General features: G+C 41.2%; 1 pseudogene; it reads left to right on the top strand.

Annotated features, from left to right (window-relative positions):
• The first annotated feature begins 2,606 nt into the window (after window positions 1-2,606).
• Window positions 2,607-13,681, top strand: part of LOC132035090 (uncharacterized) — a 31,390-nt pseudogene continuing 20,315 nt past the window's right edge.

Raw genomic sequence — 13,681 nt, 5'->3', positions numbered from 1 at the left:
TCCTTCATTCTATCCCCTATTTTATGATTTTTCACATATTCCCCCTATTTATGAGCTCCCCCTAATTTTCTTCCCCCCTTCACCTTTTAGTCGATAAAATCATTTGGTTATTAGGGAATGGTGTGTTTGTGAGGGTGAGGTGAAGTGTATTCTCTGATTTTTAGGGATTAAGGGAGTATGAGGAGGTGGGAGACTGATCAGAGTTTGTGATGAATCAGGCATTTTTTTCCATATGACCCGATGTGTGAGAGAGAGGTGAGATGAAATTAGTAAGATGAGGATGAGTCTATATCGGTTTATGTAGTGGGTAGCCGAATAGTCCTTTTGGGAAGAGCATGATTTGATTGTGGGTGTTTTTCAAGGCTATCATCATGACTCACTTTTTCTCCTCTCAATGCACTCTTTAAGATGGCTAGACATGACTAGGGTGGGTAAGACAAGTTGTCTAACATGTTCCAGGATCTGAGTATATAATTGAATATAGGGAAAAAGAAAACAATTTATAATCTTTGATTTGAGGCCTGCTTCTGTGACAGTCATCATGTTTAGACTTTACAAGATCATGAACCTACCTTGTATAGGATGTACAACTTAATGTACAAGACTGAGTGAAATATTTTAATTACTTCATGTACCACACCATCTGAGACAAGTTTCCTAGCCAATTTTGAGGAGTATATGTGCAGTTTTACTCATTCCCAATGCCAGCACAATTTTTTCCAGAAATCTGTCTTCCGATTTTGCTTGCTTTAAGATCTTGAATTTTAGTTCTTAATCTCCAGAGTATACACCACCTGTTCCTATTGACCATCTTCTTTTATTGCTAGGAACTGGTTCCCAAACCTATTTCATGGCTGCATGAGTATCCACAATCTTGAGAATCGTTTTTTGTGCTTTTGTGGATGACTACTTTCTTCCCTTTTTTAACCCTTCTCTTTTTCTATCACTTGTTCATTGGCTTAACCCTCCTTCGGTGAACCGGGTTCATCCAGATGTTCCCCATGTCTGATTGCCTTATCTTTTGATAGCTTTTTTTTTTGCAGTATTTTCTTCCTTCAATCTTGAGAGTGAGCAGAATTAACAGTATTTTCTCTCTTCATATCTTGAGCAAACACTATTCATGTATCATTTTAGCTTGCTCTTCTGCTCCTCTTACCTGCAACACAATCAGGGGTTAGTTTTGGGCACCCATGCAAGCTTGAATTCCTTTCCTTCAATCATGGGATGGTTCAATTTCTTCTTTGTCCAATCAGGCAAGGCCCATGTAACTGTAACATTATGCAAATCCGGGTTAAGTGTGAAAGCGTCTTGGTGAATCTGGACTCCACTGTTTTTGTTAATGAAAAATGCGGCCAAAGAATACGGCCCGTATTTTGAAATATGGTCCATATTTATGGGCATATTTCACCCGCCTCCCTATGGGGTCCACTGTTTTATTAACGTAAAGTACGGCCAAAGAATACGGCCTGTATTGAAATACGGTCCATATTTCTGGGCGTATTTTACCCGCCTCCAACAGTTTTTATATAAAGTGGGGTTCAATTAATTTTATCACTTATTCACATTCTCATAAACCCTAAGGACGAAAATCTTTCCTCCAAGTCTTCAAACATTAAGGAGAGAACATCTTTAACATTATTAATCAATCCTAGCATTAAACCCGTGATTCTTAACATGATTCTTGAATGAAAAACCTAGGGTTGCAAGGTAATCTCTCTCAAGTAACTCAAGCTAGGGTTTTGGGGTGTTCTTCGTTATCAAAGTGAATTGTTGAATTACGTAAGGCTTAATTAAGGTATGTCTCTTTTGAAAACCTTATTTTAGATGTGTGTCTCCTTTTCAAAAGTTCTTTATTGATTAAAAAGGTGAAATTTTCATACTTTAAAACCCTAATTCATCCTTTGATTGTGGTTGGTGTGCGTGAGGGGACAAGCCCACATTAAACCTTGATTATATTTTACTCTATGCATGTATACGTGATTCTAATCGTTTTCCTCTATAAGAGATGATAATCAATAATGACTAAGGGATTGGTAATGGTGTTTTATGATGAACTTAAATGCTAATTGATGATGTGACTACCTTGAGATGAATTGTGAATCGGCTTCTATGCTATGAACTTTGTTGTTGTGCTTGGCCTAGCTACTCGGGAGGAAGGGTAGTCACTATGGATCCTAGTGTGGTAATTCCTAGCCATTCGGGTGGAAGAGAGGCCACTGCGGGTTTGCTACCCAGGTGCGGTTTATGCCTAGTTATTCGGGAGGAAGGATAGACACCGAGAGTCTAATATTCTGGTGTGGTGCGCAGTTATGTTTAGGGAATCTTAAAGGTCATCCCTTCGATGTGATTCATTCTTGGGCCTGTGTTAGGATGTGTGATATCTTTACTTCGTTATGACAATATTACTGATGATAATTTGGCAAATTGAAAGAACATAACTGAAAATTGTAAACTTGATAAAAAAGGGTTCTCATTCGTTTTGACAAGCATATTGAACCAAGTTGGGTAACTGTTTAACAATGATTTCACATGGTTTCTAGAACTGATTTCTTTACTTATTATTATATCTGATTTTTATATGTCATATTGTCCCCGAGGCGAGTAGTATGTGGGAGAGGACGGCCAACTATATTAGGGAAGCAGCTAGAGATGTACTGGGGGTCTTGAGAGGTCATCGTGGTAGGCACCGAGGGGACTGGTGGTGTAATGGAGAAGTCCAAGGGAAGGTGGAAGCAAAGAAAGTGGCGTATGCCAAGTTGGTAGATAGCAAAGACGAGGAGGAAAAGCGGACGAATAGGGAAAGGTATAAGATTGCGAGAAAGGAAGCGAAGTTGGCAGTTTCGGCGGCAAAAACGACAGCTTTTGAACGCCTATATGCAGAACTAAAGGACAAAGGTGGGGATAAGAAGTTGTTTAGGCTAGCCAAGGTAAGGGAGAGGAAGGCACGGGATCTGGATCAAGTAAAGTGCGTCAAGAACGAAGATGGCAAAGTATTGGTGGAGGATGCTCTCATTAGACGGAGATGGCAGTCATACTTCCATAAACTCTTGAACGAAGAAGGTGACAAAGACATAGTGTTGGGAGATTTGGAATACTCTGAAGGGCAGAGCGATTTTGGGTATTGTAGGAGTATAAAAGTAGATAAGGTTAAGGGAGCTGTCCGTAGGATGTGTAGAGGAAGAGCGATCGGGCCTGACGAGATTCCTGTGGAGTTTTGGAAGAGTGCAGGCAGGGCAGGTTTGGAGTGGCTGACTGGGTTGTTTAATGTCATTTTTAAGACGACGAAGATGCCCGAGGAATGGAAGTGGAGTACGACGGTTCCTTTGTATAAGAACAAGGGCGACATTCAAAATTGCAACAACTATCGAGGTATCAAGCTGCTAAGTCACACTATGAAAGTGTGGGAAAGGGTGGTGGAGATGAGGGTGAGGAAAGACGTGTCCATTTCAGAGAACCAGTTCGGATTCATACTGGGGCGCTCGACTACAGAAGTCATTCATCTTGTGAGGAGACTGGTGGAGCAGTATAGGGAGAGGAAGAGACTTACACATGATTTTCATGGACCTAGAAAAGGCTTACGATAAAGTGTCAAGAGAGGTTTTATGGAGATGTTTGGAGGTTAGAGGTGTACCTGTGGTGTACGTTAGGGCGATCAAGGACATGTATGAGGGAGCCAAGATCAGGGTTAGAACAATGGGAGGAGGCTTGGAACACTTTCCAGTGGAGATGCGGTTGCATCAGGGATCAGCTCTTAGCCCTTTTTTATTTGTATTGGTGATGGATGGTTCGATACAGCAAATTCATGGTGAGGTGCCACGGTGCATGCTATTCGCGGATGACATAGTCCTGATTGACGAGACCCACAACGGAGTGAATGCTAAACTAGAGATTTGGAGACAAACTCTGGAGTCTAAAGGGTTCAAGTTGAGTAGGACCAAGATAAAGTACATGGAGTGCAAGTTTAGTGACGAGACACATGAGGCTGGCGTGGAAGTGAGGTGAGGTATCCGAGGTGCTATCCAAAAGAAAGGAAGCTTTAAGTATCTTGGGTCTATTGTACAAGGAGATGGGGATATTGACGATGATGTCACGCATCGTATTGGTGCGAGGTGGATGAAATGGAGGCTCGCTTCAGGAGTGCTGTGTGATAAGAAGGTGTCACCAAAGCTTAAAGGCAAGTTCTACAAGGTGGTAGTAAGACCGACTTTGTTGTACGGGGCGGAGTGCTGGGCAGTCAAGAACTCGCACGTCCAGAAGATGAAAGTTGCAGAAATAAGAATGTTGCGATGGATGTGTGGGCACACCAGGCGAGATAGGATTAGGAATGAAGATATCCAAGATAAGGTGGGAATGGCATCAGTGGAGGACAAGATGCGGGAAGCGCGACTGAGATGGTTTGGGCATGTGAGGAGGAAAGACACAGATGCCCCAGTGCGGAGGTGTGAAAGGTTGGTGGACAATTTCGGAAGAGGTGAGGTAGGCGAAGAAGTATTGAGGGGAGAGGTGCTTAGATAGGACATGGCGCAGTCCCAGCTTACAGAGGACATGACCTTAGATAGGAGGCTATGGAGGACTCATATTAGGGTAGAAGGCTAGTATCCCGTCGTACTAGTAGTCGTAGTTTTGATCTTCATTTTCTTGTCCTTTGATTCGTGCAACTATATGTTAGTCCGTGTACCACGATTATCGTATTTATCTGTGGTAGCTACTGTTTTTGTTTTCTCATACTGCTTTATCATGGATTTTTCGCTTTCGTTAGTTTCATTTTCGTATTGCTTTGAACTGTGTTTCATTTTCGTATTGCTTTGAACTGTTCTTGCTTATCTAACCTTTTCTCATCATGTTTTCTCTTGAGCCGAGGGTCTTCCGGAAACAGCCTCTCTATCTTCCGAGATGGAGGTAAGGTCTGCGCACATTTTACCCTCCCCAGACCCTAAACTGTGGGATTTCACTGGGTTTGTTGTTGTTGTTGTTGTCCCCGAGGCACTCACTGAGTACGAAGTAATCAGGCATACCATTGTTGTTTTTGATGATTTGTTAGGTAACGAAGAAGAGCTGCTTCGTGGAGACTAAAGCGCTAGGAGAACTTGTTGTTGATTTGGTGAGCCCACATGCTCATTCGTAGGTCATCCTCTATTTATGCGTTCCATTTATTTATATTAGTTTTTCGGATGCGTCCCGATGATTAGATGGTCCTTCTTTACTCTTAGAAGCTCCATAGTTTACATTCATTCTGTGGGTAGTTGAAGAGTTGTTGCGTAACTCTTTGGGCACTTGTTATGTTTTGATTAAGTTATATAACATTAAAGACTTCCGCTGATTTTAATTTTGATATCTTGATTAGAATGCATTTATCTATAAACTGCTGGTAATTGAGTAGTGAACCTTGCGGGTTCTAGTGTTGGATATTGAATGTTTAGGTTCTTCCGATGTTGTTCATGAAGTCAATTGCCGGTCACGTCTAGGGTGGGTTTTGGGGCATGACAGTAACACTATTGCTAACATGTATTACACTCTTCTTAATGGTCTGATTTTTCTTCGGAATCTTTAGGTTGTACAACTTATGGCTCATGTTCACTGGGCATTTAGTTCTGTAATGCCCCATCTTTCCACACAAAGTTCATAATACCTCTTCTGACATTTTATGTTCAGTCGTCCTGTCAAAACTCAATCCAGTAGTATTCTTGTGTTTGACTCGTGAGATTTGCCAGTAGTTGAGAGGCCTGAGTCCATCGATTTGCTCTTTCAAGTTCATACTCTGTTTTAAATAGTTTTGAGCTAATTTCTTTGGATGTTTATTGTTACAGTTACCTTTTTACTCTTTTTCTCTCTGACTCGACCCCTGGTTGCTCTTAATTCAATTCAGGCTTTCTTGATCTAAACGCCAGCTTCAGAACTTCAGATTTAAGCCCCAAGATAGATGAACCAAGTTGAGCAACCTGTTCAACAACCTATTCTCCTTCTCAGCTTTGTCTTTACTAACCTCACTTTTCAATAATTGATCCTTTAAACTTGTAAGTTCAACCAGTGACTCATCTCTCCTTGTGCTTATCTTGATGTGTTCCTCTATGTCTAACTCTAAAAGGTCATCATCCATGAGTGCAATGAGGTCAACCTTATCTTCGGAGTCATCATCAGAGCCCTAGGCTGCTACCATATCCTTTGTTGTCTCCTTTCTTTTGCTTGCGTCTTTTTCTCCTTTTCTGCCCTTCTCTTATTCTACTCTGTTTCCCATTGTGGGCAGTCTTTGATCACATGATCAGTTTTATCACACTTGAAACATCCACATGTCTGTCCCTATCGATGCTCCTGCTTCATTCATAATTTATGTCCTTCTGATTTTTCCTTCTAAGGAATTTTTTGAAATTTCTTGTAATCAGGGATATGTCCTCTACTTCTGTGTCAGTGGTTTTAAGAGCAAAATACCTTCTTGAGCTTGCTTCTTCAGTTCTTGTATTCTTCATGTCCATCTTGTATGTCTTTAGGTTTCCCACTAGTACTTCTAGAGACATCTCTTTTATGTCTTTTGCTTCCTGATAGCTATAACCTTCATCTTGAATTCTATTGGAAGGGTTCGTAAGATCTTGTCTACTGAATCCTCAGTGGAGATGACTTTTCCAAGTGAGGTTAGTTCATTCATAATAGAGGTGTATCGAGTGAACATCTCTGCGATTCTCCCTCCTGGCTTCATCTTGAAGTTTTCGTAGGCGTAGAGCATAGCTTTCCTAAACTTCCTTACTTGGTTGGTTCATTCATGAGTAGTCTTCAATACGTCCCAGATCTGCTTCGTTGTTGTACATCCACAGATTCTGTTATATTCATCAGGACCAAGACCACAGATTAAAGCTGTTACACCACGTAGTTTTGGACGTTGAGGTCCGTTAAGTGTTAACTATTTTAATTGCGGACACTGGAGTTACCTTCTAGGATATATCAGATTATATACGCCTATCTTATAGTTATGAGGGTTTAAGTTCATATAATAAGCTAGGGAAGGATTGGAGGGCAAGTGGATTAAGAAATTGAGTTTGACGGAACTTTGGAGAAAAGATGGGGGACAATTTTGATCCAAACTGGAGAAAGAATATCTTTTAGCATATGAGGAGTTTTGAGGTAAAGTAAAAGCCTAAAATGAAGTTCATGCAGTCTAGTTTTCAACACAACAAACAATGCATCTATCGGACATCGAAATCAAACATTATGAGCATTTTAAGATAGGATGTTAGAGCAGGGAATTAACCCTGCGCGAACGCGCCATAAGGTGGCGAACGTGCAAAGGAGAACCCAGCAACTCAGTACGAACGCACGATAAGGCAGTGCGATCGCGCTGAGCAAATTTTGAGTCGGTCCAGGTAGACCCTAGAACGTTATAAAAGGGGGAGTTACCCATTTTTTTTCTTCATCCAAACACCCCAAAACTTCCCCAAACCCTCTGAAATCTCTCTCCACCTTCCACCCATAAAATTGTAGCGCGAATTACGTGGAATCTCCGGATTTAAGTTCGGATAGTGTATAGTTGTGATTATAGTATCATTTTGCAAAGGATTTTGGCTCAGATTCAAAGTAGATATTGAGGATATTATGGATCTAGTAAGAACAATGTATGGACCTCTCTTTATTGACATTGATTTAGATTTATTTACGAAGGTCGAGCTATTGAATGATCGTATAACGAAATTGTTGGTTGAGAAATTGGATAAACATCGTGTGGGATGTTTTATGGAATATTTTGGTGTGGATGATGATGTTGTTGACGTTAGAGTTGTCGTTGTTATGTTGGTTCTTGGTATTGTGAATTTAGGCTAGGGATATAAATAGGGGAGATACTGCCCGAACGTTAGTAGATTCTAAAGGAGTTTAATGTAAAGACTTGAGATGGGAATGTGACGATAAGTCTAACAGTAGTATGATTTTTCTTGAATATAGATTTACGAGCTTGGGGAGGACAAGCGTTAAGTAGTTAAAGTTAAGGGGGCCGAAAAGGTATGTTAAGGCTATTCTTTCTTTCTTTTTGGCATGATACTATGATATGAACGAACAAACGAGTAAATGAGCTTCCATATTGCTCTACTCTTAGAAGCACTAGGAGTACTTCAGTCTTTGATGATCCTGTACCCTTGTTATTATGTTCCTTCTGTTCATATGTTTTGAGATTTCATGTATTAGTAATGTTAGCTCAGCAGTTTTCTACCAGAGTTAGTGTGACATCATATTATTCTGAGGGTTTTATTATTTCATTTTACATATGTACTTCATTCATTTACATATGCATATTGACCCATGACCAGAAGGCATTATATGCGCGTATATTATATGTATAGGGGGTATGGGGAAAAGTGTCATGACCCAACCCCGTAGGCCGTGACTAGTGCCCGAGCTGGACACCCATACGCACTCATTAACCGAAATCAGCATACAAACAATTTATACAGACATAAAGATCATGCGTGGTTCCAAACTCGTCGCATACAAACATATAAACCGCACGTAAGCCGTCCGTCGTACTATACATAACATATCGAAGCGCGTACATACACGCTCGACAAGGTCGCCACGGCGGATGGTCCGCCCAAACACAATTCAAACGAACACAACCGGACGGTAACTAACCACAACCCACATATATGTCTACAAACCTCTAAAAGTCATAACAGAACCATATGACGGGACAGGGTCCCGCCGTACCCATGAACAAACACATAAATACAAATGACGGAAATGTCTGTACCAAAATGTAGGCCCCGAACGAGGGAGCACTCCAAAGCAGCCAGAAAGTAGGTATCCTAAATCAGTGGATCTCAAATCGGGCGTCCGTACCTGCGGGCATGAAACGCGGCCGACAGAGTGAGAGTCGATACGTAAATATGTACCGAGTATGCAAAGTAAGGTACAAGAACGAAACCGAGTCATAATCGAAATGTAAGTACGTAAAGTAGGCATAATAACCGAAATACCAAAGCGCTTGCATCCGACATACAAATCATACATATGAGGTACGGTAAAGCAAATATAATGATCATCATATACATACCGTAACACATCATAACATCATAACCGATCATATGAGACGCCATTAACCGATGGGATTGGCCTAAACCAATGCTGATCGTCTAAACCAGTGTGGAATTTAGCCTCACCACTGGGTTTGCCCCACCATTGGGTTTGCCCCACCACCGGCTCTGATTCCAACTGATCATATTCCAGTATCCATACATATAACATATAACGTAGCATATATACACAGTACCCGACCGAAAGGGGCTCGGCGTACCGGACACATCATACTCCGGAATACACATCATACTTCAGAATACAGCATAGTGCGCGCGATAACATAACCGGCCCGGGACTTGGCGAAAAAGGTAACAACAGAATGCACGAGCAGAATCGTGAGTAACCAAATACAGTTTAAAACAATTTCAAAGACTTAATAGGTTAATCAAAACGAACCATCATTTATAAGCCAAAACAGTAGTCAAATCAGATTTTCTTCCGAATATCACTCGGGAACATATCAAACCGAACTTCGTAAACCATAGTTACGTATCGGAATCATAAGCATACGAATCATCATTTGTGACTCGAAAAATAAATATATAACCATACTCGGGGTCGAAAAGGTAGTCACATTGAATTCTTTCAAAAGCCATCCGACTATACAAGAAAGTCGCGGGACCCACGGACGAGCGTCAACCCAACCGGGCCCGCCCATGAAAATTAAAGTCATTATACGTCATGAAATCATTTGCGAAGATATCAAAGAGATCCGAGCCCTTTCTTGAAAGTTACGGTCGTTCGTAGTTTCGAATCGTTTAGAACAAAACTCTTTTGAAAACAAAACTCTTCTGAAAACAAAACTCTTATGCAACCTTAGAAATTTAGTCATACAAAAGACATAAGGATCATAATTCGGCTACATTAAGAATACGAATATCAAGAAACAAATAAGAATCGTTTGCGAGCTTATCAAAGCAATCCGGTTCTGCCTATGAAAGTTACGGACATTTTTAGACATACAATCCTTTCGGAACAAACCGGTTACATAGCATTTCAAATCCAATCGTATCAAAGACATATGGTCCATAGCTTAACCACATTGAGGATGCCAACATCAAGATGCAAATATGAATCATAAATATGGTCGGGTTTTAAGAATAGAATTACCCCCAAGGCTCATAACATATCACAACTTACTTGCGTATGCCTAGGACATGCCAAAAGGAAAGAAGGATAAGCTTCACATACCTCGCTCGCTCTCAAAGCTAATCCAAATCAAACTTATGTCTCGGACTCCCCAAGATCTACATAACATCAATGAATACCAACATTAACTATAGGCATTTAGGAGTTCATTTCCAAACTAGCACATAATTCTACGGAAATTTGGGAAGCACCTCCCCTGTAAATGCACAACCCCGAGATTTCAACTCGGCCAAATTCAACAACAACAACACCAACAATCATTCCAACAATATCCACAATCAATTCGAAACGCATTCGAACATTAATAATTCTCCTCCACACATTCCGACAACATTCCAATTATGTTCACTACAACTACATACATGTAAACCAACATATAATCAAACTAACACTAATGCTCACATATTCAATTACCAATCCGAAACCATTCAAACAATATTCAAGAACTCTTTAAACAATTCACACAATGTTTCCAACAATCCAACAAATGCTCAATTCACCCGAAATTGTTCCCAAACCCGAGAACCACTTCCATAACACATTTCTAACTTCCGAATCATGATTTGCACCAATAATCCACATTCTAACAATGTCATTCTCACAAATATAGAAATTACATTAAATACACATAATCCTCCAAATCAGCCCGCAACATTTACAACATCAACTTGAGTCATTACAATCTCATTATCAACATAGAATTCACAACGACAACAATCGACATACTAATTAGGATTAATCCATTCTTGTCATATAATATGACCTATATTCGGCCAACACTACACATATACATATGTTGATGATTCTCATTCTTTTCTTCACACTACACAACTAAGCATGCTACATAGAATTAATTCATCACTTCACCACAACACACACATCCACACGGCTATATGCCATGCACACGGCTACACTTCCACATGCCATATTTCATGATTTTCATCCATTTTGACATACTACAACATGCACACATCCTTCATAACACATAAAACAAGATTAAATCTTACCTTTTCCCTTCAACTTTACAACTTGGCTAGGGTTTGCGATTGATGAAACGAGTGATCTATTGGACCAAACAACAACTCCACGTTAATGAGGACCCTTCAATTAGTGGGTTTGCTAGAAGGAATTATTTTTGTGATGGCAAATTCTTGGTCTTGAATTTTTCTCTCTTGGCCGAATGGCCTAGGCTTTGTTCATCCAAGTTCTTGTTTTTTTTTCTAAGTATGGAATGAGGAGAAGATGACTACTTAGTCATCTTTTATGCTCACATAAAAGTTATACAAGTGTCCATGGCCCACACATGGGTTGGACCAATTAAATTTGGCCACAAAATGTGTGGGACCATTTCCAACACCTCACGGCCAAGGGCCAATTTTTTCAATAATTTCCAACTTTCAATTATTCCACTTTTGGTCCCAAATTTTCCTAAATGTTCCATGCCAACCAATTCATGAACAAATTATGTCTCAAAATAAAATCGAAGGTCAAAAGTCCCGACTTCGTATCCCGGAATGGTCTTGTCCCTAACTTATCATAGTTAACCCGGATTGTCCCAATGTACGAAATACGGGATATAACAAAAAGAATAGGCGTTATATACACATTACCACCTGATCAGCTGGTGCACCATGATGATGATATAATGGATCGGGTTGCACGTTCCGCAGCAATGTATATGATGATTATGATGATGGCCGCAGAGAGGCCGATGGGATATGAAATAATGGATCGGGCTGAACGTTCCTCAGCACTATGACCTATATATATACATGAGCATGATTATCATTGAGAGCATGCATATTATGCGCCCACAGTGGCATTGTCAGCACACTGATTTATGCAAATACTCTCAGATACTCAGTCACACAGATACATATTGTCAGTCAGTTGGTTTCTGAGATCAGATTCAGTTCATGGTTCTTATATTTATGTTACTTCTATGCCTTACATACTCAGTACATTATCCGCACTGACTCCCTATTGCTTGGGGGGCTGCGCTCATGCTTGCAGGTTCAGGAAAACAGAGAGACGATCCAGTTTAGTCGGACTTCCCCTTAGCTGTAGTCGGTGCGCTCTACTTAATCCGGAGCTACGGTTTATTTTGGTATGTTATTTTGGGATGTGTATGCATATATGGATATGAAGGGAGCCCTGTCCCGTCCTTTCTGCAGTTGTACATAGTAGGGATGTTATGCAGCCTTAACGACTCTTCTTTTCATTGTATAGCATATGTAGCGTCCTAGTCGGCTTGCACTATTACCTTCAGCTCGTATGTGTATATATGCGTTGGTTGTGATTCCCTGACGCAGAGTTTATTATGTTATTTTTTTTTACAGAAGTGTTCAGTTCAGTTACAAATCATATATGGGCCATCATGTTGTTTATTAAGGTTTAGATGCACGTTTAGGAGTGCTTGATTAGTAGAGGTCGGGCACTCGCCACGACTCATCGGCTTGGGTCATGACAGAAGTGGTATCAGAGCAGTCCTGTCCTAGAGTTGTCTGCAGACCGTGTCTAGTAGAGTCTTGTTTATGGTTGTGTTGTGCACCACACTTATAAACAGGAGGCTACAGGACATCTAGGATGTCGCTATTCTTTCTATCCTAGATCATGCGATAGAGCTATGGGATAAGAATTTCCTTTATAATAATTTGTCTCGATTTCGGTGATGCCTCGTAAAGAAGGCTACGGCCGCCCCCGTGGCGGCAAGCGGAGTGGTGGTGAGGTCACTAGCTGTATTCAGAGGGCTACTAGAGCTCAGGGCGAGTCTCATAGTGAGAGCCCATCTCGGACTTCACATACCCCACCTCCGGCTCGCCCCAAAGTACCCTAATTCCCCGGCCCCTAGACGCACCGGCCGTGATGTGCGGGATGTCAGATAGGCATTGACTGTGTTGGTAGCTACTCGGTGCTCGGCGGCAGAGTCGGCGTTGACCAGGGCAGACCGAGCCGGGTAGTGCGAGGGTTGAGACTTTCCTCGGGTTAGATCCCCAGAGTTCTCAGTGTTAAAGCAAAATATGGACCTCAGTACTTTATTGGTAGTATGCAGAGGACCTTGAGGGTTATACAAGCTGATGAGGTCGAGTCTATGGAGTTGACTTCTTACCGGTTCCGTGATATTGCAGTGCAGTGGTATCGAAAATGAGAGCTGTCTAGGGGAGAGAATGCCCCTCCAGCCGTTTGGCGAGAGTTTTCAGATGCCTTTATTCGCCAATATTTACCAACAGAAGTCCGACGGGCCCGAGCAGATAGGTTCATGCGCATTGAGCAGGGCAGAATAAGTGTTCAGGAGTATTGTGTATATTTTGATTCCTTAGCTAGCTATGCCCCAGCCATGGTGGCTGAGATGGAGGATAGAGTTCATCATTTCGTGGCTGGTTTAGGGCCACATTTGATAGATGAGTGTACGATCACCGCATTGGTAGCCGGCATGGATATTTCGCACAGCATATGCACGTAATCTTAAAAATCGTAA

Source organism: Lycium ferocissimum, chromosome 10 (genome assembly GCF_029784015.1).
Source record: "Lycium ferocissimum isolate CSIRO_LF1 chromosome 10, AGI_CSIRO_Lferr_CH_V1, whole genome shotgun sequence".
In the NCBI taxonomy this organism is placed as follows: Eukaryota; Viridiplantae; Streptophyta; class Magnoliopsida; order Solanales; family Solanaceae; genus Lycium; species Lycium ferocissimum.
The sequence above is the reverse complement of the archived record's forward strand: the minus strand, read 5'-3'. Positions and strand labels throughout refer to the sequence as shown.